The sequence below is a fragment of the Salmo salar genome, chromosome ssa27 (assembly GCF_905237065.1).
Source record: "Salmo salar chromosome ssa27, Ssal_v3.1, whole genome shotgun sequence".
NCBI classification, from domain to species: Eukaryota; Metazoa; Chordata; class Actinopteri; order Salmoniformes; family Salmonidae; genus Salmo; species Salmo salar.
This window is the reverse complement of record NC_059468.1, coordinates 26,077,902-26,102,500: the sequence shown is the minus strand read 5'-3', so window position 1 is coordinate 26,102,500 and position 24,599 is coordinate 26,077,902. Positions and strand designations below refer to the sequence as shown.

At 46.0% G+C, this 24,599-nt stretch overlaps 1 protein-coding gene across 1 annotated transcript in view; it reads right to left on the bottom strand.

Moving 5' to 3' along the window:
- Window positions 1-1,453, bottom strand: part of LOC106588826 (collagen alpha-2(VIII) chain) — a 106,224-nt gene extending 104,771 nt beyond the window's left edge. The window contains exon 1 of the mRNA XM_014178286.2: window positions 658-1,453. The gene's annotated coding sequence lies outside the window, so the exon portion shown is untranslated. The remainder of the gene's footprint in view (window positions 1-657) is intronic.
- Between the last annotated feature and the right edge of the window lie 23,146 nt (window positions 1,454-24,599).

Sequence of the window (24,599 nt, the reverse complement as noted above, 5' to 3'; positions counted from 1 at the left end):
CACCAATGAGAAGGCAGAGACAGAGACACACCCTCCCACCTCATATGAAGGAAACCTGTGTCGGTGTGTGAGAGAGACCAACTGGCCGTCCTTATATGTTCATGGAACTAACGCACACTCACATACATTACATTGTCACACATATATACATACACAGACACACGTGCACACATACATGCTAATAGATAAACTGCTGCATGAATGAGAGAACGAGAGAAAGAAAGAAAGATAGAAAGAGCAAAAGAGAGAGAGAGCAGGATGCCTGAAAGTCACGCTACGATGAACCATAATAACGCGTAATAATAAAATGGCTAATATTATTACTGTAACAGTAGATGGAATACAAATGTGACATACAGGGAGAAAATTGGGTACAAGAGTTGCATTGGTAGTTTCTAATCTTAAAGGCATTAAACTCCTGCCTTTTTCTAGCGCTAGCTTGAGCTCAGCACCACAGAGTATTATGCAGGTCCCATGACTGAGTTATTGCTCCATGTGTTTTTCTTTCTGCCTTTTCTGTTGCCTTTGGCTCACAGGTCTCTCGCTCCCTGCCCTGCGGCGACATGTGATATAAGGAAAAAGCAAGGGATGACAGGATGGAGGGATTAGAGGAAATGGAGGGACACGTAAGGAGGGAAGAAGACGCCGGGGGCTTACCTTGCGTTTCTCTCCACCGAGCGTTGAAGGTTAGATGGAGGAATGTGATGTGTGTGGGTGTCAGTGAGGTGGTAATTTCAGGTGGGTCCTCTGGCTCCTCTCCTCCTTCAGCCACGCATGTCTCCCGGAGAAATTTGGATTGTATCAGATCAGTCAATATCAAAAGAACAAAAAGGAATTTAAAAAAAAAAGATTTAGAAATGCCTCTGGTTTTAAAGCTGAGTTTGTTTACATGTGCAGAGGAAGGGAGGGGGGGACTACAACAACAACAGAAAAAATCTAATATTTTCACCAACTGCAGGTGGAACAAATTGTATTTTTCTTTTGGTTCTTTCTCTGTCTCCCTGGAGGAAATTTAGTCCATGTGCTTCTGCAGAAAGTGAGCGAGTGAGAGAGAGAGAGACTGAGAGAGGAACAGGGTGAGAGCGAGAGAGAGGAGGGGAAAACGTCTATGCCGTCTTCAGGCTGACTAAAAGTGGATCTGAGGCGCACCTTCTGAATCTCAGCGCTCTCACACTCCGGGGTGGAAAGTAGGAGGGAAGGAGAGAGAGAGAGAGCGAGCGAGAGAGAGAGTAGAGAGACAAGCAGTACATGCAGGCAGGTAGGCAGTACAGGCAGGCAGGCTATTCTAGTCGGCTTGGCTGAGAGGTAAGTGCAGTGAGTCCAGCCAGTGCACTCCCACTCCCACAGCTCATAACTAGGGGCTGTGCACCTCCCAGGTCCAATCTCCTCACCCTAGCTTTACTCTGCGCTCCCTCTCTCACTTCAGGCTTATTTTGGGAAAAGAGAGTCAGGATTGTTCCTTGGGTTCCCTGCCACACAAAAGACAAGTGTGTGAGGGTGGATAGAGTGAGGTAGGATGGAGAAGGGGAGTGGGCAGGATGGGGTGAGGTAGCAGCACAGAGAGGGGTGGGGTAGAGGGAGGGAGGGAGGGAGGGAGGGAGGGAGGGAGGGAGGGAGGGAGGGAGGGAGGGAGGGAGGGAGGGAGGGAGGGAGGGAGGGAGGAGGGAGGGAGATTTGGTAGCTTCTATTGCCCCCTTTATTTACCCTCCCTCCCTCCATCACACCCTCCCTGCCTCCCTCTCTCCTTCAGAGAAAGCTCCCAGCCCTTTCTCCCTCACTATTCAAGTTCTTGTTTTCCCACTTTGGATAGAAATACAGGCAGGCAAACACGAGGCTACACACACACACATGCACGTGCACACGCACACGCACACATACACACACACTTACTGGAGGGTGTTGGCACAAGAGTTGCCATAGAGGTTTCACACTCAACAGCTTTCCACTCACCTCAAACAATCTTTCTCTTCACTTTTGGTCTATATTAGCCTAGGTCAAGTAGTTGAATCAGGTGTAGGGTTACAAAATGTCATAATTTTCCCAAAATGTCAGGTTTTCCAGGATTCCGGATTTCCTTCTTATTCCCTCCTCATTTCACAAATCTTCCAACCGGGATTTCTGGAAAATATTTAAAAGCCAGGCATATCACATAATTGCACAAAACACAGGGCCCTAATTTCTGGGTGTGTGTCATGCAAGGTACATTAGGTACATTCACATACAAGTGGAAAAGCATTTCCGTTAGTAATAAGGGGGGTAATCATACAGCAATTTTAGGCTAATTGCTAACCATTCAATAATAAAAGCTCTCCAGCTAGGCTAACCATTCCAGGATATTTGAATGTGGGCTATTGGGCAACTGGCATAGTTGCTTATCACACTGTGGCTAATTGCTAATCATGCTGACACTAACCATTCAAGTCTAATTGAACTGAAGATAACTGCATATCTGCATCCCTGAGTAGCTAATTGCTAATGGAACAGTGGCTAACTATTCAGGGTGAATTACGCCTTAACTCAACACAGAGAAGCTAATTGCAAATCAAACAGAGGCTTACTATTCAGAGTGTGTTCTACATAGGGTTAGCATTCAGAGCTAATTGTCCATCTGTGTGTTGGCTGTGTGTTATGGTAGTGGACCTTGAAGCCTGACTCTGGATGCATCCAAAATTGTACCCTATTTCTTATATGGTGCACTTATTTTTTACCAGGGCCCATCTGGTCAAAAGTAGTGAACTATAAAGGGATAGGGTACCATTCCGGACTCAGACCAGGTCTGGGTCTGCGTTTGGGCGAGGTAAGGGAACGCCGGACCTAAACTCTTCCTGAGAGACCTACTGAGACTGAACCATTTGCTCAGTCTGATATCAGATAGGAAAAGAGGGGATTTTGTTCGAGAGAGAGCGCGAGAGAGAGACAGACAGAGAGAGAGAGACAGACAAGAGAGAGAGAGAGAGAGAGAGAGAGAGAGAGAGACTGAGACAGAGGGCGAGAAACAGACAAGACAAATATAGACTTAGTGAGAAAGAGAATATGTCATACAGTCGATAGCCATACCTATTCTTTCTTTGATTTCTTTGAGGTGTTCTTTTTCTTTTCTTTTTTCTTTTCCAAAAATGTCAACATGCAGAGTTCAAACCGGGACCATAGACGACTGTCTGTCATCAAATTGGCATTCATTGAACTGTCATTTTTTTCTTCTAATAAATCTCCCTCTACCACCGTCTAATCTCTCTATTAAAAGGAAAAGGTTGTGCTGAACTCTCCCTTCCCCTCGTATGTTGACTAGGACTGCTTTTCAGTTAAAGCATATTTGGGTAGTGATCACTAGTTTCAACGGGAGCCCAGTCTGAAGAGCATTAATTAGGCTTCAGTGTCTAATGGGGCTTTATATGTGTTTCTCTCTCCCGTTTCATCTGGAATGGCAATTTTCTATGACAAAGAGATAGAGGGATGATAAGACATGCAATGGAGGAATGGAAAATCACAAATAAAGAATAAAGGATTTATTACAGTATTTTACATTTTCTAAAGATGATTTTACTGCTCTTAAGGGTCTTAAGGAGTGCTATAAAAGGGCCATTATGGTAATTATTGAAGTATCCCAGACGGAACTATCAAGACTTCCGCCGAAGTTGGTCCCTCTCCTTGTTCGGGCGGCGTTCGGTGGTCGAAGTCACCGACCTTCTAGCCATCGCTGATCCTCTTTTCATTTTCCTTTGGTTTTGTTTTGTCTTCCATCACACCTGGTTCCAATCCCATTCAATTACATGTTGTGTATTTAACCTATTAGGGCTAGGGGGCAGTATTGACACGGCCGGATAAAAAACGTACCTGATTTAATCTGGTTACTACTCCTGCCCAGTAACTAGAATATGCATATAATTATTGGCTTTGGATAGAAAACACCCTAAAGTTTCTAAAACTGTTTGAATGGTGTCTGTGAGTATAACAGAACTCAAATGGCAGGCCAAAACCTGAGAAGATTCCATGCAGGAAGTGGCCTGTCTGACAAGCTGTGTTTCATCTTGGCTCTTTTTATTGAAGACTGAGGATCTTTGCTCTAACGTGACACTTCCTACGGCTCCCATAGGCTCTCAGAGCCCGGGAAAAAGCTGAACGATATCGAGGCAGGCTGAAACACATTATCGCTTTTGGCAAGTGGCCGATCAGAGTACTATGGGCTTAGGCGCGTGCCCGAGTCGACCAAATGCTTTATTTTCTTTCGTCTGTTTACCTAAACGCAGATTCCCGGTCGGAATATTATCGCTTTTTTATGAGAAAAATGGCATAAAAATTGATTTTAAACAGCGGTTGACATGCTTCGAAGTACGGTAATGGAATATTTAGATTTTTTTTGTCACAAATTGCGCCATGCTCGTCACCCTTATTTACCCTTTCGGATAGTGTCTTGAACGCACGAACAAAACGCCGCTGTTTGGATATAACTATGGATTATTTTGAACCAAACCAACATTTGTTATTGAAGTAGAAGTCCTGGGAGTGCATTCTGACGAAGACAACAAAGGTAAGAACATTTTTCTTATAGTAAATCTGACTTTGATGAGTGCTAAACCTGCTGGGTGTCTAAATAGCTAGCCCTGTGATGCCGGGCTATCTACTGAGAATATTGCAAAATGTGCTTTCACCGAAAAGCTATTTTAAAATCGGACATATCGAGTGCATAGAGGAGTTCTGTATCTATAATTCTTAAAATAATTGTTATGCTTTTTGTGAACGTTTATCGTGAGTAATTTAGTAAATTCACCGGCAGTGTTCGGTGGGAATGCTAGTCACATGCTAGTCACATGCTAATGTAAAAAGCTGGTTTTTGATATAAATATGAACTTGATTGAACAAAACATGCATGTATTGTATAACATAATGTCCTAGGGTTGTCATCTGATGAAGATCATCAAAGGTTAGTGCTGCATTTAGCTGTGGTTTGGGTTTTTGTGACATTATATGCTAGCTTGAAAAATGGGTGTCTGATTATTTCTGGCTGGGTACTCTGCTGACATAATCTAATGTTTTGCTTTCGTTGTAAAGCCTTTTTGAAATCGGACAGTGTGGTTAGATTAACGAGAGTCTTGTCTTTAAAATGGTGTAAAATAGTCATATGTTTGAAAAATTGAAGTTTTTGCATTTTTGTGGTTTTTGAATAACGCGCCACGGGATTACACTGGCTGTTACGTAGGTGGGACGATTTGGTGCCACCTACCCTAGAGAGGTTAACCCTCTGTTCCCCCTCATGTCCTTGTCGGTGATTGTTTATTGTAAGTGCTTGTGCACGTCTGTCCTGGAGTGCGTCGGGTTATGTACCCATTATTTGATTGTTCTGTTTTCCGGTGGGTTTTTTGTTATTAAACTGTGCCGTTTGGAAACACAGTTTTTGTTCTCCTGCGTCTGACTTCTCTGCCGTCAGTACGCACTCCTTACAGAATCACCGACCTGACTATGGAGTCAGCAGGAGCAGGTACACCGGGTATAGGGGTGGAGGAGCGCGTCCGGGAGCACACAGCAATGCTCCACCATCTTGGCACCGCCATGGACATTGTTGTCCAGACTATGGACCGCTGGAAGAGACAGGGAGTTCTTCCAGCGCCTCCACCAGCACAACCGGGGTCTCCTCTGAGCGCCCCTCTTACTCCTGGTCCCAGTGGGATTTGTCTCTCCCTGCCCCATTCTCACCCAGAGCCCTCTGTTGCACATATGTTTATGTATGTCACTTTCCCTGAGTTTTCCCCGCATTCCCAGCATAAGGCGCTCGTCGATTCAGGCGCGGCTGGGAATTTTATTGATAGAGCGTTAGCCTATAGTTTAGGGACCCCCATTGTTCCCGTGGCTGTGCCTTTCCCCATTCACGCCTTAGATAGTCGACCATTAGGGTCAGGGTTGATTAGGGAGGTCACCGCTCCTTTGGGCATGGTGATGCAGGGGGGTCACAAGGAGAGAATTAATCTCTTCCTTATTGACTCTCCTGTGTTTCCCGTGGTGCTGGGCCTACCCTGGTTAGCTTGTCATAACCCCACTGTTTCTTGGCCACAGAGGGCTCTCACGGGGTGGTCGCGAGAGTACTCAGGTAGGTGTTTAGGGGTTTCCGTTGGTGCTACTACGGTGGAGAGTCCAGACCAGGTCAGGCGCATTCCCCCTGAATATGTCGATTTGGCTCTCGCCTTCTCTTAAAAGAAGGCAACTCAATTACCACCTCATCGACGTGGCGATTGTGCGATAAATCTCCTGGTAGACGCTGCACTTCCTAGGAGTCACGTGTTTCCCCTCTCACAGGCGGAGACGGAGGCTATGGAAACATATGTCTCCGAATCCCTGCGTCAGGGGTACATTCGGTCGTCCACTTCACCCGCCTCCTCGAGTTTCTTTTTTGTGAAGAAGAAGGAGGGAGGTCTGCGCCTGTGTATTGACTATCGGGGTCTGAATCAGATTACTGTGAGGTATAGTTACCCGCTACCGCTCATAGCCACAGCGATTGAGTCAATGCACGGTGCGCGCTTCTTCACCAAATTAGATCTCAGGAGCGCTTACAACCTGGTGCGTATCCGGGAGGGACACAAGTGGAAGACGGCTTTCAGTACCACCTCAGGGCACTATGAGTACCTCGTCATGCCGTACGGGTTGATGAATGCGATATCAGTCTTCCAAGCCTTTGTAGACAAGATTTTCAGGGACCTGCACGGGCAGGGTGTGGTGGTGTATATTGATGACATCTTGATATACTCCGCTACACGCACCGAGCATGTGTCCCTGGTGCGCAGGGTGCATGGTCGCCTGTTGGAGCATGACCTGTACGTCAAGGCTGAGAAGTGCCTGTTCTTCCAACAGTCCGTCTCCTTCCTAGGGTATCGCATTTCCACCTCAGGGGTGGAGATGGAGAGTGACCGCATTTCAGCCATGCGTAATTGGCCAACTCCCACCACGGTAAAGGAGGTGCAGCGGTTCTTAGGGTTTGCCAACTACTACTGGAGGTTTATCCAGGGTTTTGGTCATGTAGCGGCTCCCATTACCTCACTGCTGAAGGGGGGCCCGGTACGCTTGCAGTGGTCAGCTGAGGCGGACAGGGCCTTTAGTCACCTGAGGGCTCTGTTTACCTCGTCTCCCGTGCTGGCCCATCCGGATCCCTCTTTGGCGTTCATAGTGGAGGTGGACACGTCCGAGGCTGGGATTTGGGCTGTGCTCTCTCAGCACTCAGGTATGCCACCTAAGCGCCGACCCTGTGCCTTCTTCTCAAAGAAGCTCCCGGCGGAGCGAAACTATGATGTGGGGGACTGGGAGCTGTTGGCTGTGGTCAAGGCCTTGAAGGTGTGGAGACATTGGCTTGAGGGGGCTAGACACCCTTTTCTCATCTGGACTCACCACCGCAATCTGGACTACATCCGGGCAGCGAGGAGACTGAACCCTCGCCTGGCAAGGTGGGCCATGTTTTTCACCCATTTTATGCTTACCCTTTCCTACAGACCAGGCTCCCAGAACGTTAAGGCAGACGCATTGTCCCGGCTGTATGACACAGAGGAGCGGCCCATGGATCCCACTCCCATACTCCCCGCCTCCTGCCTGGTGGCAGCAGTAGTGTGGGAGCTGGACACGGACATTGAGCAGGCATTACGTGCAGAGCCCACTCCCGTCCAGTGTCCCGCTGGGCGTCTGTACGTCCCATCTGCTGTTTGTGAACGGTTGATCTATTGGGCCCACACGTCACCCTCCTCTGGTCATCCTGGGATCGGTTGGACAGTGCGCTGTTTGAGCGGGAGGTACTGGTGGTCTACCTTGGCTAAAGACGTGAGGGTTTATGTTTCCTCCTGCTCGGTGTGCGCCCAGTGTAAGGCTCTGAGGCACCTACCCAGAGGTAAGCTACACCCCTTACCCGTTCCACAGCAGCCTTGGTCGCACCTGTCAGTGGATCTTCTGACTGATCTTCCACTCTCACAGGGTAACACCGCGATTCTGGGAGTTGTGGATCGTTTCCCTAAGTCCTGTCGTCTCCTCCCTCTGCCCGGTCTCCCTACGGCCCTACAGACTGCGGAGGCCCTGTTTACACACGTCTTCTGGCACTACGGGGTGCCTGAGGACATAGTATCTGATCGAGGTCCCCAGTTCACGTCATGGAACGTCTGGGGGTCTCGGTCAGCCTTACCTCGGGTTTTCACCCTGAGAGTAACGGGCAGGTGGAGAGAGTGAACAAGGATGTGGGCAGGTTTCTCCCCTATTGCCAGGACCGGCCGGGGGAGTGGGCGGCGTTCGTGCCCTGGGCTGAGATGGCACAGAACTCGCTCCGCCACTTCTCCACTAACCTCTCTCCCTTCCAGTGCGTACTGGGGTACCAGCCGGTTCTGGCGCCTTGGCATCAGGGTCAGACCGAGGTTCCTGCGGTGGACGACTGGTTCAGGCGAGCGGAGGAGACATGGGAAGCCGTCCGTGTCCACCTTCAGCAGGCCGTGACGCGCCAAAAGAGGAATACAGTTCGCCACCACAGTGAGACCCCGGTGTTTGCACCGTGGGACCGGGTCTGATTCTCGACCCGAAACCTGCCCCGCCGGAAGCTGGGTCCGCGGTTTGTGGAGCCATTTAAAGTCCTGAGGAGAGTGAACGAGGTTTGTTATAGGTTACAGCTTCCACCCGATTACCGTATTAACCCCTCGTTACATGTGTCTCTCCTCAGGCCGGTGGTGGCTGGCCCGCTCCAGGAGTCTGAGGTGCGGGAGGTTTCTCCGCCCCTTCTGAACATCGGGGGGGCCCCGGCGTACTCCGTTCGCTCCATACTGGATAGGAGGCGCCGGGCGAGGGGCCTTCAGTATCTCGTGGAGTGGGAGGGGTATGGCCCGGAGGAGAGGTGCTGGGTTCCGGTCGAGAACGTGTTGGACAAATCTATGGTGCAGGAGTTCCACCGTCTTCGTCCGGATCGCCCTGCGCCTCGCCCTCCGGGTCGTCCCCGAGGCTGGTGTCGACGCGCTGCTGGAGCCGCGCGTTGGGGGGGTACTGTCACGACTTCCGCCGAAGTTGGTCCCTCTCCTTGTTCGGGCGGCGTTCGGCGGTCGAAGTCACCAACCTTCTAGCCATTGCTGATCCTCCTTTCATTTTCGTTTGGTTTTGTTTTGTCTTCCATCACACCTGGTTCCATCCCATTCAATTACATGTTGTGTATTTAACCTCTTACATCTAGACGTTCCGCTAGCGGAACACCTGCTCCAATATCCAATGATGGGCGTGGCGCAAAATACAAACTCCTCGAAAATCCGAAAACTTCCATTTTTCAAACATATGACTATTTTACACCATTTTAAAGACAAGACTCTCCTTTATCCTCTCTGGGCTAATCGTCCCACCTACGCAACAGCCAGTGTAATCCCGTGGCGCGATTTTCAAATACCTTAGAAATGCTATTACTTAAATTTCTCAAACATATGACTATTTTACACCATTTTAAAGACAAGACTCTCGTTAATCTAACCACACTGTCCGATTTCAAAAAGGCTTTACAACGAAAGCAAAACATTAGATTATGTCAGCAGAGTACCCAGCCAGAAATAATCAGACACCCATTTTTCAAGCTAGCATATAATGTCACAAAAACCCAGAAGACAGCTAAATGCAGCACTAACCTTTGATGATCTTCATCAGATGACACACCTAGGACATTATGTTATACAATACATGCATGTTTTGTTCAATCAAGTTCATATTTATATCAAAAACCAGCTTTTTACATTAGCATGTGACGTTCAGAACTAGCATACCCCCCGCAAACCTCCGGTGAATTTACTAAATTACTCACGATAAACGTTCACAAAAAACATAACAATTATTTTAAGAATTATAGATACAGAACTCCTTTGTGCAATCGAGGTGTCCGATTTTAAAATAGCTTTTCGGTGAAAGCACATTTTGCAATATTCTGAGTACATAGCCCAGCCATCACGGCTAGCTATTTAGACACCCACCATGTTTAGCCCTGACCAAACTCCGATTTACTATTCCAAAAGTTTGATTACCTTTGATGTTCTTCGTCAGAATGCACTCCCAGGACTGCTACTTCAATAACAAATGTTGGTTTGGTCCAAAATAATCCATCGTTATATCCAAATAGCGGCGTTTTGTTCGTGCGTTCAAGACACTATCCGAAGTGTAAATAAGGGTCACGAGCATGGCGCAATTCGTGACAAAAAAATTCTAAATATTCCATTACCGTACTTCGAAGCATGTCAACCGCTGTTTAAAATCCATTTTTATGCCATTTTTCTCGTAAAAAAGCGATAATATTCCGACCTGGAATCTGCGTTTAGGTAAACAGACAAAAGAAAACAAAGCATGGGGTCGACGCGGGCACGCGCCTGAGTCTCACAGTACTGTAACCAGCCACTACCCAAACGCGCTACTTTTTTTCAGCCAGAGCCTGCAAAGCCACGATTCAGCTTTTTGCCGCCTTCTGAGAGCCCATGGGAGCCGTAGGAAGTGTCACGTAACAGCAGAGATCCTCTGTAATGGATAGAGATAATCAAGAAGGGCAAGAAATTGTCAGACAGGCCACGTCCTGCATGGAATCTTCTCAGGTTTTGGCCTGCCATATGAGTTCTGTTATACTCACAGACACCATTCAAACAGTTTTAGAAACTTTAGGGTGTTTTCTATCCAAAGCCAATAATTATATGCATATTCTAGTTACTGGGCAGGAGTAGTAACCAGATTAAATCGGGTACGTTTTTTATCCAGCCGTGTCAATACTGCCCCCTTGCCCTAACAGGTTAACTAACCACACTGTCCGATTTCAAAAAGGCTTTACAACGAAAGCAAAACATTAGATTATGTCAGCAGAGTACCCAGCCAAAAATAATCAGACACCCATTTTTCAAGCTAGCATATAATGTCACAAAAAACAAAACCACAGCTAAATGCAGCACTAACCTTTGATGATCTTCATCAGATGACACTCCTAGGACATTATGTTATACAATACATGCATGTTTTGTTCAATCAAGTTCATATTTATATCAAAAACCAGCTTTTTACATTAGCATGTGACGTTCAGAACTAGCATACCCACCGAACACTTCCGGTGAATTTACTAAATTACTCACGATAAACGTTCACAAAAAGCATAACAATTATTTTAAGAATTATAGATACAGAGCTCCTTTATGCAATCGCGGTGTCCGATTTTAAAATAGCTTTTCGGTGAAAGCACATTTTGCAATATTCTGAGTAGATAGCCCGGCCATCATGGCTAGCTATTTTGACACCCACCAAGTTTGGTACTCACCAAACTCAGATTTACTATAAGAAAAATTGGATTACCTTTGCTGTTCTTCGTCAGAATGCACTCCCAGGACTTCTACTTCATCACCCAATGTTGTTTTGGTTCCAAATAATCCATAGTTATATTCAAATAGCGGCGTTTTGTTGTGCGTTCAAGACACTATCCGAAGGGTAACGAAGGGTGACGCGCCCGGCGCGTATCGTGACAAAAATTTCAAAATATTACATTACCGTACTTCGAAGCATGTCAAACGCTGTTTAAAATCTATTTTTATGCGGTTTTTCTCGTAAAAAAGCGATAATATTCCGAAAGCTCGTACCAGTCTCATTGTTCTCAGATCGACGACTTATCAAATGCGCTACTGTTTTTCAGCCAGAGACAGCAAAGTCATCATTCAACGTTCTGGCGCCTTCTGAGAGCCTATGGGAGCGTTAGAAAATGTCACGTTACAGCAGAGATCCTCAGTTTTGGATAGAGATGGCAAAGAAGGCCAAGAAATGGTCAGACAGGGTACTTCCTGTACAGAATCTTCTCAGGTTTTGGCCTGCCATTTGAGTTCTGTTATACTCACAGACACCATTCAAACAGTTTTAGAAACTTTGGAGTGTTTTCTATCCAAAGCTAATAATTATATGCATATTATAGTTTCTGGGCAGGAGTAATAACCAGATTAAATCGGGTACGTTTTTTATCCGGCCGTGAAAATACTGCCCCCTATCCATAACAAGTTAACCCTCTGTTCCCCCTCATGTCCTTGTCGGTGACTGTTTATTGTAAGTGCTTGTGCACGTCTGTCCTGGTGTGCGTCGGGTTATTACCCATTATTTGATTGTTCTGTTTTCCGGTGGGTTTTTTGTTATTAAACTGCGCCGTTTGGAAACACAGTTTTTGTTCTCCTGCGTCTGACTTCTCTGCCGCCAGTACGCACTCCTTACAGGTACCATATTTTCTATGTTGTCCACTACTTTTGACCAGGCCTCTGTGCCATTTGGGACGCAACCTATAACAAAGAAGGAGCAAAAAAACAGTTTGTTCATTATTGGTCACGTTAAATTGAATAATCTCCGAAAAAGAATCACTGTGACTAACGTCTGTGAGAGGCCGTAGTGTATGTGACTTTGAGTGAATGGCTCTCAGAGCACATACATGGAAAGGGCGGGGTGTCCAGATGCCCAATGATGATGTCATCAATAGCAGCCCTGTGTGTGGTGGTAAAGGGCCTGTGGAGTGTGAAGTCAGACCTGCCATTCATGCGCCCAGGTGTGTTTGTGTGTGTGTTTACCCCCTCAACTTTCAATACCCCCTCCCATAGTTTGAGAATTATATTTTTAAAATCACTCTAATGCACAACACACACCACACACACACAAATCCGCAAATCCACAAACCATTCATTCCTGTACAGTACCTCTCTACCCTGAACAGACCAGTCTCCTGTATAATACCTCTCTACCGTCAACAGGTCAGTCTCCTGTACAGTACCTCTCTACCCTCAAAAGACCAGTCTCCTGTACAGTACCTCTCTACCCTCAACAGACCAGTCTCCTGTACTGTACCTCTCTACCGTCAACAGACCAGTCTCCTGTACTGTACCTCTCTACCGTCAACAGACCAGTCTCCTGTACTGTACCTCTCTACCGTCAACAGACCAGTCTCCTGTACTGTACCTCTCTACCGTCAACAGACCAGTCTCCTGTACTGTACCTCTCTACCGTCAACAGACCAGTCTCCTGTACTGTACCTCTCTACCGTCAACAGACCAGTCTCCTGTACAGTACCTCTCTACCGTCAACAGACCAGTCTCCTGTACAGTACCTCTCTACCGTCAACCGGCCAGTCTCCTCTCACACGCTTACAAAGTGCCAAATTCCCCTGAAGAGGGAAAAACACCTGATCGTAAGTCCATTTTTTCCCTTCCTTCCACCCTCCCTTCCCCACCCTCTCCATTCCTCTCCATGACAAGCGTCAAAACAAACAGTGGCGGTTTACTAACTGGAAACCCACACCATTGCATCATACAGGCTGTTTAGCTATGGATGTATGTCAAATCCCTGAAATAACCTCTGACGGAGAGGGCTGGCGTCGCTAATATGTCTCACCCTGTACCCCACCCTGGTGTATGTAAAATGGTCCCACTGTGTGCTAATTTGGGGGGTATATTCACAGGAGTGTGATTGTGTGTGTTTCTGTGTGTATGTTTTGGGTGGGGTGTGTGTGTGTGTGTTTGGGGTGTAAATGCATGGGTGGGGTTGTATACATGGTCTGTGAGTAGTCTGTATGTGTTAGTAGTGTGTATATTTGTGTGGTGTGTACGTGTTTGTGTATATTTGTGTGGTTTTAAGTGGGGGGAAGGGCCTACTTTAGGGGTGACTCAAGCTTTTTTATAGTTAAACCTCTCTTTTAGCGGTATCCCTGACAGGGTTGTGTTATTGAGACGCACGCCTCCGGCTACAGAGAATATTTTCATATCTCCGTTTTTTTCCTCTCTTTTATATTCCCTCTTTACAACTTTCTCCATTGCTCACTCTCTTTCCCTCGTTGAAATTATACCATTTTCTTCTCTATAAACCGTGACTTTACTGCTGCTATCTCCATCTCTTTCTCTTCTCCGTCTTTCACACTCCCTTGTTTCTTCTCTCTGTATCAGCCTCTTTCTCCTCTCTCTGTTTCAGAAGGGTGGTTTTCTCTCTCAGGTGATTCTGGTCCACTTTTGTCTGCTATAACCTTACAATGGAATGCATGGCATTCACCATGGTAGCTACAGAGAGGTGGAGCAGAGGAGAGAGAGCGAGAGAGAGAGAGAGAGAGAGAGAGAGAGAGAAAGAGAGGGAGAAAGGAGTGGAGAACAAAAGAGAGGAAGGGAGGAACGAGTGTATAGGGAAATCGGAGAGGAGAAGGAAAGGAGAGAACAGGGGAGGAGAAAAGCTGGAGAGAAGAGGAAAACACGGGACGGGTAAAGGAGTGAGAACAGGGGAGGGTGAAAAGAAAAATGCAAATGATCAGAGGACAGGAAGGGAGGGAAAAGGAAGAAAAACAACTAGAGCAGACAAGAAAAGAAAGAAGGGAGAAAAGAGGGAGAAGAGGCAGGGTCTTTTTTTACCCAATGTTTAAACTGTGGCACTCTGAAATTGATATAAATTTCAGGGGGAAATTCCTTTGTGCTGGTCCTGGGGCTCTGCCAAGAAACCTGACTGGCATTTCAGGGGCGGGAGAGAGATGGAGGAATGATATTTTGGCTAGCCTCCTCCTTGGCTAACCTGGCCCATATTGTACCTGAGCTCCATTTCCCCTGGGTCATTATTTGACACTGATAACAGGGGGGTGGGGACGGAGGAGAGAAGAAGGATGTCAGTGTTTTCACCCTGGGAAAGAGAGCTCCGTAGAGATTAGAGGACAGGGATGGTCAACCTCACGTCCATCTGGCTGAGAAAAGGAAGAGGGAAACAACACTAAAAATAGGCAACACAGAGGGGATGGAACGACAGGAGAAGCCCACATTTTAAACAGTGCTGTTACAGTAATCCCTATTCGACACACACACACACACACACACACACACACACACACACACACACACACACACACACACACACACACACACACACACACACACACACACACACACACACACACACAGGCAAGATGCTGCAGGGTGAGTAAATAGGAGAGTGGCGACTGAATGGTATTTTACTGCCCCTGTATTTATGGCAGGTTATTTTGACCATGGGTGGTCTCTGCTCAAAACTCATTAATCAACATCTGTGTGTGTGTTTACCCCCTCAACCTTCAATCCCCCCTCCCATAGTTTGTGAATTCTATTTTTAAATTCACTCTCTAATGCACAACACACACACACATCATGTGTGTGTGTGTACACATTCTTGTGAATGTGTATGTGTGTGTGTGTGTGTGTGCACATTCTTTTGAATACGTGTGTGTGTGCACATCCTTGTGAATGTGTATGTGTGTGTATGTGAGGTTAACCTTACATACCAATGGATGTTCTAATCAGCTGAGATGGAGGGATGAAAGAATGTGCTGATTATTACCCAGTAATTGTTTCCAGAGTGTGGTAGCTGGTCCTACATTTCACACTGCAACACTCACATAGACAGGAGGGTGAAATGACCCATAGGATCTGATCTAAGGTCAGTTAAACATGTTTCACTCTGTAGGTGAAGTTTGGGATATGAGAAGACACAACTGATCGCAGATGTTTTGAGTACAAGTGCAACCTCTACACTGGTTTACCAAAATATGCTTTTTTTGAGGAAGACTTTAATTGCAATGGTGGTGGTATGTAGTTCCCTTACCTAGTTGAATGCACTGACATTCGCTCTGGATAAGATAAATGTAATATAATGCAAAAATGAACACTCGGCTTTCAGTACTTCATAAAGACCCGTGTCTGTCTCAGATACTGTACTTACAGGTGTAGGATCTTAATTTGAGCCAGTTTCATACAGCAGGGAAACAATCTTACAGCAACAGGAAGTGTGAATTATTAAATGGATTATAATTAATTAACTTCTTTGTCGGGGTTGATACATTTTTCATAAGGGAAATTAATAACTTCAGAAGCCTTTTTAAACCTCAAATACACTACCAGTTTTAAATGTCGTACATTGCAGGAAAGTTCTGCAACATGGTGATCAACATAATATCTTACAGCTAGCTGTACATGGATTTCAGTAGCCTTGATAATGATGATCCTCCAGGGCATAGCAGTGAGAAGGTAACTACTGTATATCTCTCAAACCTCACTCATCGCCTCATCCCTACTTCTGAATCAAGAGGGGGACTCTTTATTCATCCCCCTCTTGTTCTTCATCCTCCTCTCGCTTCACCTGAAGTTTTCACCTCTCTCCCTCTCTTCTTTTCCCTTCCTCCTGATTGTAATTTATCATCCTACCTCATTCTGTTCATACACACACGCTCTCACTCACTCACAGATCTGTACTACACTGATGAGAGCCTGACTTTCACCAACTCACTGTAAATCATGTGCTCTTGCTGAAAGACTCTTTCCACAAGCGTCCACACTGCAAAGACAAACAATGAGGCATTGGGAGCAAAATCATTCGGCGAATACGATTAATTGACATTTGTTTTTAGTTATTACTTTTAAACTGATTTTCTGTTTCAGAACCAGCAGGCAAGGGAGCAACTTCCTCCACAGCATGGCCGCAGTGTCCCAGAACCCAAATAATTCAATTAGAGTAAATACAGTTCAACTGACGAAGCTCCCACCAGTGCCCCCGCACATTGACTCTGTACTGGTACCCCCTGTATATAGCCCAGCTATTGTTATTTACTGCTGCTCTTTAATTATTTGTTATTCTTATCGCTTACCTTTTTTTTGGGGGGGGGATTTTCTTAAAACTGCATTGTTGATTAAGGGCTTGTAAGTAAGCATTTCACTGTAAGGTCTAAACCTGTTGTATTCGACGCATGTGACAATTTGATTGGATTTGATTTGAGCCCAGGAAACAAGCCCAAATTCCAGAGCAGGGATGGATTTTAAAGGGACAAGGGGATCGGTAGTCCAATGATGGCTGAAGTTCATCTAACAGACTCCCATCCAGAGCGACCCACAGAAGCAACCAGGGTCAACGCCCTGCTCAAGGGCATGTCGACAGATTTCCCACAAGGTCAAAAACGTGGACCCGAACCAGCAACCTATCAGCCACCGGCCCAAGCTCCCAACCACCAGGCCACCAGCCCTCCAAGATTCCCCCCACAGTTCCTCAACAAGACCCCCCCAACAGAACCCCCCCAAGAAAAAAACAAAAGACATCAAGGACAACAAAAATCATAACAGCAATGCCAACTGTATTTGTTTGAGTGCATGTATGGCACTATTTACATGTGTGGGTGTATCCATGTATTTGCACCTGTGTGCATTTGAATGAGCGTGTGTGTATATGCATGTGTACAAACACTTGCGCGGCATCAGCCTTGGGCAAACAGGCATTGGCCATAACAACACTGCCCCTCAGTGTCATTCAAACTGACTTTTGTTATGTTTTATTTTGACTTAATTTTTTACTTTTATCTATGGCAGTCTTTCTATTCCCCACCCAACAACTCCAATCCCACTTGTTTCCAATTCCACATCCCAACCCTCAGCTTTCCTCAGCCCATCCCACCTATCTCTACTGGCCACCCTCTTCGGATTTCTACGCACCATATATCTTTCAACTATGCTACGATGTTTAACATACAACTTGAATCTAATCAAATAGAGTCCACAGATTGCGAGTTGAAGATAAACACTTTTCCTAAGTGTATTAGTATATTAGTAATTGACTGACCCGGTCTCTCCAGATCTCCCAACATTACTATTTCTTGGGTCAATTTTAGATCAATGTTATGCATTTTCAGCCATTCCTGAACCTGAGACCAGAAACAGGCTACCTGAGGGCTATACCAAAACAAATGCTCTATTGATTCTTTATCCTCACAACAAAATCTGCAGAGCTGTGATGATTGTATGCCCCAAATAATCAACATTTTGTTGGTGGCAAGAATTCTGTACAATAATTTTTGCTGAAAAGCACAAGTCCTGCATCTTGCCTCATTTTAAGTATCAATTTATACACCGTGTAGCATGGAATCGGTACATCACAAATCACTTTCCAACTATTTTGCAGTCTGTATGGCACAGCTGTCAACATCCTGGTCCTCAAATGAAACTGGTATACTTTACTATTTATGCTGTTCTGATACTTTATATTGGGCACATGCCTCCTCCATTTTTGGGTTAATTCTGTAATCAATTGGTTGTAATCTTGGATTGAGCAGACCTTCCTATACAATTCTAATAACTCCATGGAAGACATAACTCCAATTTACAATATAATTTAAAAACAAAATACCCTCATGAATACAGGTATTTTTTCAGCCAACACATTTCAGTTCAGCCATAATATATGTTGTAATATTTGTTCTATATTTTCAAGGGGATGAAATTGAAATTGTAGCCAACTCTGCAATGCATGTATGAAAAAAGTTACATTTTCAATTAATTGAAAATGAGACATGGCAATCTGCACAAAGGCAATTTTATACAATGGATGAGCATTTCTTTGTAATCTACTGGAGAACCATTTAGGGTTCAAGTGTAACTTTTGGATAAGTAAAGCCTTTAGAGAGAGGTTTAGTGCTTTCATATGTAATAATCTGAACCCACCCAGATCATCTTCATTATATAGATAGGCACGCTTTACTTTGTCTGGTTTACCATCCCAGATAAAGCTAAATATTAATTGCTCATATGATTTGAAAATCATATCATCAGGAGTAGGCAGAGCCATAAGTAAGTGAGTAAACTGAGATATGACGGAGGAGTTAATCAGGGCAATTTGTACATAAATAGACAGGTATTTACCTCTCCATGGTTGCAGGATCTTGTCTATTTTTTCACATTTTCTTTTTGTTTTTCCTCTAACTTATTTTATATCTCTGTAGTAATGTTTTTATTGCTATCTACCTGTACTATTATTTCATGTATTTCCCTTGTTAGTCTTGTCTCTTTAGACAGAAACTGCTTTTTTATTATTGATGAATATTGAATTGAAAGACCTCTAAAGATACATTTAAAGGTATCCCAAACAATAAGTGGATTTGCTGAACCTATATTGTACTGGAAAAATTCCATTCTAAATTATTTTGACGTAGTTTACTGGAGGACAATTGATTTTTAACTATGATTAAATATTCAATATCCCTGTCCATGTGGAAATTCTATAAGAGTTATGTGAAGGCCAATTAGATGATGATCTGATTGCATTCTGTCTCCTATTAATACTTTTTAACCTTTGATGCAAGAGAGAAAGATACAAGAAAGTATTCAAGACGACTAGCTTGATCAGGGTTTTTTAGTCTCCAAATATCCACTATTTCTAATGTGTCCATAATATTTGTGATTTCCTTAAGGGCAAGGTGATGATAGTTTTTAGAGTGATTTCTGTCACGTTGTCTAATGATTGTAGACATGCACAAGAATGCGTAACAGGGTTTTTTATTTACTCCACCCAAACAAAAGAGTGAGGTGTAAACCTCTAAATAATTCATGGTACGAGACCCGTAAAACAAGTGCACAATAACATGCAGCATGGAAGCCGATACAACAGCACAGGTACTTACAGGACCAACGGACATGGAAAAAATAACAGACAAGGACAACGTGGAACAGAGGGCACATAAATAATATACTAATCAGGGGGAATGTGAACCAGGTGTGCGTAATGAGACAAGACAGTCCGGGGTTGGTGGTAATGAACCCAGTTCTGTGACACCTAGAATGCCGCTGGTGAACGGAATGAGCAGCAGTACCGGGGGATCTGTGACAATTTCCTTAGGGTCCATTGAGGTACTTAACACTGTGTTACAGTCTCCCACCATAGCGATTTGATTGTTTGTTGCCTGTTAGTTCAATAAATTGGTATAAATATTTTCAAAGAAGTATGGGTCATCCTGATTTCGACCATATAGATTAATGGGCCAAATCTGTTTTTCATCCACTTTGATATTCAAAATGAGGTTCACCTTCCAACAGGACAATGACCCTAAGCATACTGCTAAAGCAACACTCGAGTGGTTTAAAACTTCTTCGGGATAGGGGGCTGTATTTTCACATCTGGATGAAAAGCGTGCCCAAAGTAAACTGCCTGTTTCTCAGGCCCAGAAGCTAGGATATGCATATCATTAGTAGATTTGGATAGAAAACACTCTTAAGTTTCGAAAACTGTTAGAATAATGTCTGTGAGTATAACAGAACTGATTTGGCAGGCGAAACCCCGAGCACAATCCATCCAGGGAAAAATGTTTTTGAGCTCAGTGTTTTCCACCAGTTTTCATTGGGAATCCTGATTTACAAGAGCCCTGGTTGCAGTTCCTATGGCTTCCACTAGATGTCAACAGTCGTTAGAAATTGGTTGATGTTTTTCTTTTGAGGAATGAAGAAATATGGCTGTTCATCGTTTTATCGATTATTTACGTTTTAGGATACCTGAGGAAGGATTAGGAACGTTGTTTGAAATGTTTGGACCAAGTTTACAGGTAACATATTAGATACTTTGTAGGTATGTTGGGCGAGTTGAAACTGGTGTATTTCTGAATCAAACGCGCCAAATAAATGGAATTTTTTTTTGGACATAAAGGACATTGTCGAACAAAAGGACCAGTTGTGATGTTTCTGGGACATTTTGGAGTGCCAACAGAAAACGATCTTCAAAGGTAAGGCATATATTATATCGCTATTTCTGACTTTCGTGTCGCAACTCCCTGGTTGAAAATGATTTGTTATGCATTTGTATGCGGGGCACTGTCCTCAGATAATCGCATGGTTTGCTTTCGCCGTAAAGCCTTTTTGAAATATTACACCTGTGATTTCATGAAAGTTAAATATGTATAGTAATTTAATTTGAATTTGGCGCTCTGCAATTTCACCGGATGTTGTCAAATCGATCCCGCTAAAGGGATTTGATCCCTAAGGAACAAGGGGAAACATTTAAATGTCTTGGAATGGCTTAGTCAGAGCCCAGACCTCAATCCAATTGAGAATCTGTGGTATGACTTAAAGATTGCTGTACACAAGCGGAACCCATCCAACTTGAAGGAGCTGGAGCAGTTTTGCCTTGAAGAATGGGCAAAAATCCCAGTGGCTAGATGTGCCAAGCGTATAGAGACATACCCCAAGAGACTTACAGCTGTAATTGCTGCAAAAGGTGGCTCTACAAAGTATTGACTTTGTGGGGGTGAATAGTTATGCACGCTCAAGTTTTCTGTTTTGTTGTCTTATTTCTTGTTTGTTTCACAAAAAAAAGGTAGGCATGTTTTGTAAATCAAGTGATACAAACTCCCTGAAAATCAATTCTAATTCCAGGTTGTAAGGCAACAAAATAGGAAAAATGCTAAGGGGGTGAATACTTTCGCAAGCCACTGCATGTGATTTAGTGAGAGTGTGTAATGAGTGTGTAATGAGTGTGTGTGTTATGTCCATATAAATAATAATCCAGACAATTTGCATGGTTGAGTGTCTATGTGTGCAACATGAAATGAATGTAGCCTTAATATTCAAAATGATAATTGTAATCCTGTCATAAAAATAGTTGTACTCATCCTTAAAAATGTCGTACTGGAGAGAAGACCAAAACACAGCAGGTATGTGCAGGCTCGTCTTGACTTTTATTCACTATCAAAATGAATGCCAAAATAACAAACCATGAGAATGAATGAACGAACAACCAACAAACAGTCTGGCAAAGCATAGGCTCAACACAGAACAATTCCCCACAAACCCCAGTGACAAACAACTCCTACATATGTGACTCCCAATCAGGAACAACGATTCCCAGCTGTTCCTGATCAGGAGTCACAAGACACACACCAGACTGCCACGTCCTGACCCCCAAACTACTACACCAGCTCCATCTGCTGGTCAGGACGTGACAGTACCCCCCCCCCTCAAGGTGCAGACCCCGGAATGCACCTAAAAAAGAAAAACAAGAAAAATCCCCAATACCCCAACAAAAACCCAACAAACAATAACCCCTAAACCATAAGGGAGGGAAGGGAGGGTGGCTGCCGTCAACGACGGCACTGTGCTACACCCTCCCTCCCCAACCCACCTATCCTGGAGGTGGCTCAGGTGCAGGCCGTTCCAGGCTGTCGGGGCAGTCTGGCAACTCGGGGCAGTCGGGGCAGTCTGGCCACTCGGGGCAGTCTGGGCAGTCTGGCCACTCGGGACAGTCTGGCCACTCGGGACAGTCTGGCCACTCGGGACAGTCTGGCCACTCGGGACAGTCTGGCCACTCGGGACAGTCTGGGCAGTCTGGCCACTCGGGACAGTCTGGGCAGTCTGGCCACTCGGGACAGTCTGGCCACTCGGGACAGTCTGGCCACTCGGGGCAGTCGGGGCAGTCTGGCCACTCGGGGCAGTCTGGGCAGTCTGGCCACTCGGGACAGTCTGGCCACTCGGGGCAGTCTGGCCACTCGGGGCAGTCTGGGCAGTCTGGCCACTCGGGACAGTCTGGGCAGTCGGGACAGTCTGGCCAGTCTGGCCACTCGGGGCAGTCTGGGCAGTCGGGACAGTCTGGGCAGTCGGGACGGTCAGGGCAGTCTGGGCAGTCGGGACGGTCAGCGCAGTCTGGCCACTCGGGACAGTCTGGGCAGTCTGGCCACTCGGGACAGTCTGGGCAGTCTGGCCACTCGGGACAGTCTGGGCAGTCTGGCCACTCGGGACAGTCTGGGCAGTCTGGCCACTCGGGACAGTCTGGGCAGTCTGGCCACTCGGGACAGTCAGGGCAGTCTGGCCACTCGGGACAGTCAGGGCAGTCTGGCCACTCGGGACAGTCAGGGCAGTCTGGCCACTCGGGACAGTCAGGGCAGTCTGGCCACTCGGGACAGTCAGCGCAGTCTGGCCACTCCGGACAGGTCAGGGCAGTCTGGCCACTCCGGACAGTCAGCGCAGTCTGGCCACTCGGGACAGTCAGCGCAGTCTGGCCACTCGGGACAGTCAGCGCAGTCTGGCCACTCGGGACGGTCAGCGCAGTCTGGCCACTCGGGACGGTCAGCGCAGTCTGGCCACTCGGGACAGTCAGCGCAGTCTGGCCACTCGGGACAGTCAGCGCAGTCTGGCCACTCGGGACAGTCAGCGCAGTCTGGCCACTCGGGACAGTCAGCGCAGTCTGGCCACTCGGGACAGTCAGCGCAGTCTGGCCACTCCGGCAGGTCAGCGCAGTCTGGCCACTCCGGCAGGTCAGCGCAGTCTGGCCACTCCGGCAGTTCAGCGCAGTCTGGCCACTCCGGCAGTTCAGCGCAGTCTGGCCACTCCGGCAGGTCAGCGCAGTCTGGCCACTCCGGCAGGTCAGCGCAGTCTGGCCACTCCGGCAGGTCAGCGCAGTCTGGCCACTCCGGCAGGTCAGCGCAGTCTGGCCACTCCGGCAGGTCAGCGCAGTCTGGCCACTCCGGCAGTTCAGCGCAGTCTGGCCACTCCGGCAGTTCAGCGCAGTCTGACCTCTCTGGCGACTGTTGACTGGCGGGCAGCTCTGACGACTGTTGACTGGCGGGCAGCTCTGACGACTGTTGACTGGCGGGCAGCTCTGACGACGACTGTTGACTGGCGGGCAGCTCTGACGACGACTGTTGACTGGCGGGCAGCTCTGACGACGACTGTTGACTGGCGGGCAGCTCTGACGGCGACTGTTGACTGGCGGGCAGCTCTGACGGCGACTGTTGACTGGCGGGCAGCTCTGACGGCGACTGTTGACTGGCGGGCAGCTCTGATGGCGACTGTTGACTGGCGGGCAACTCTGGCGACTGACTGGCGGGCAGCTCTTGCCCCGTCAAACAGCCCTAGTGCCCCCCCCTAAAAAATTCTTGGGGGTGCCTCTCGGTCTCCCTTACCTCGCCAGCCTTCTTCCGCTGCTCGGTCCCTTGTTGGTGGGGAATTCTGTCATAAAAATAGTTGTACTCATCCTTAAAAATGTCATACTGGAGAGAAGAGGACCAAAACGCAGCAGGTATGTGCAGGCTCATCTTGACTTTTATTCACTATCAAAATGAATGCCAAAATAACAAACCATGAGAATGAACGACCAACCAACAAACAGTCTGTCAAAGCATAGGCTCAACACAGAACAATTCCCCACAAACCCCAGTGACAAACAACTCCTACATATGTGACTCCCAATCAGGAACAACGATTCCCAGCTGTTCCTGATCAGGAGTCACAAGACACACACCAGACTGCCACGTCCTGACCCCCAAACTACTACACCAGCTCCATCTGCTGGTCAGGACGTGACAAATCCATATCGTACCACCATCATAGTTGCATCATAGTTACATCATAATTACATTTAACATCATTTTCATAGAAATACATTTGATGTATTTCATACATTTTCTCTGACACCCGAAAGTACTTGTTACATTTTGAATGATTAGCAGGACAGGAAAATGGTCTAATTCACACACTTATCAAGAGAACATCTCTGGATATCCCTACTGCCTCTGATCTGACAGACTCACTAAACACATGCTTCATTTGTAAATTATGTCTGATGGTTGGAGTGTGCCCCAGGCTATCCCTAAAAATAAAAATAAATACAAATGGTGCTGCCGGGTTTACATAATATAAGGAATTTGAAATGATTTATACTTTTATTTTTACTTTCGATACTTAAGTATATTTTAGCAATTACATTTAATTTTGGTACTTAAGTATATTTAAAATCAAATACTTTTAGACGTTTACTGAGGTAGGACTTTACTGGGTGACTTTCACTTTTACTTGAGTGATTTTCTATTAAGGTATCTTTACTTT